The sequence below is a fragment of the Mandrillus leucophaeus genome, unplaced genomic scaffold (assembly GCF_000951045.1).
Source record: "Mandrillus leucophaeus isolate KB7577 unplaced genomic scaffold, Mleu.le_1.0 Scaffold75, whole genome shotgun sequence".
NCBI classification, from domain to species: domain Eukaryota; kingdom Metazoa; phylum Chordata; class Mammalia; order Primates; family Cercopithecidae; genus Mandrillus; species Mandrillus leucophaeus.
The window spans coordinates 7,158,963-7,159,469 of NW_012108141.1; the positions used below are offsets into that span (position 1 = coordinate 7,158,963).

Here is a 507-nt window from a genome sequence, read left to right on the forward strand (position 1 = left end):
GAGAACAAAGATACAACATACCAGAATCTCTGGGAAACATTTAAAGCAGTGTGTAGAGGGAAATTTATAGCACTAAATGCCCACAAGAGAAAGCAAGAAAGATCGAAAACTGACACCCTGACATCACAATTAAAAGAACTAGAGAAGCAAGAGCAATCGCATTCAAAAGCTAGCAGAAGGCAAGAAATAACTAAGATCAGAGAAGAACTGAAGGAGATAGAGACACAAAAAACCGTTCAAAAAATCAATGAATCCAGGAGCTGTGTTTTTGAAAAGATCAACAAAATTGGTAGACCTCTAGCAAGACTAATAAAGAAGAAAAGAGAGAAGAAACAAATAGACGCAATAAAAAATGTTAAAGGGGATATCACCACCAACCCCACAGAAATACAAACTACCATCAGAGAATAGTATAAACACCTCAATGCAAATAAACTAGAAAAAACCTAGAAAAAGTGGATACTTTCCTGGACACTTACACTCTCCCAAGACTAAACCAGGAAGAAG

The 507-nt window shown here is 36.5% G+C and overlaps 1 protein-coding gene across 2 annotated transcripts in view; it reads left to right on the plus strand.

Annotated features, from left to right (window-relative positions):
* LOC105529148 (chromosome unknown open reading frame, human C4orf22) overlaps positions 1 to 507 on the plus strand; it is a 670,589-nt gene that overhangs the window by 532,235 nt on the left and 137,847 nt on the right. The gene's annotated exons all lie outside the window — the stretch shown is intronic.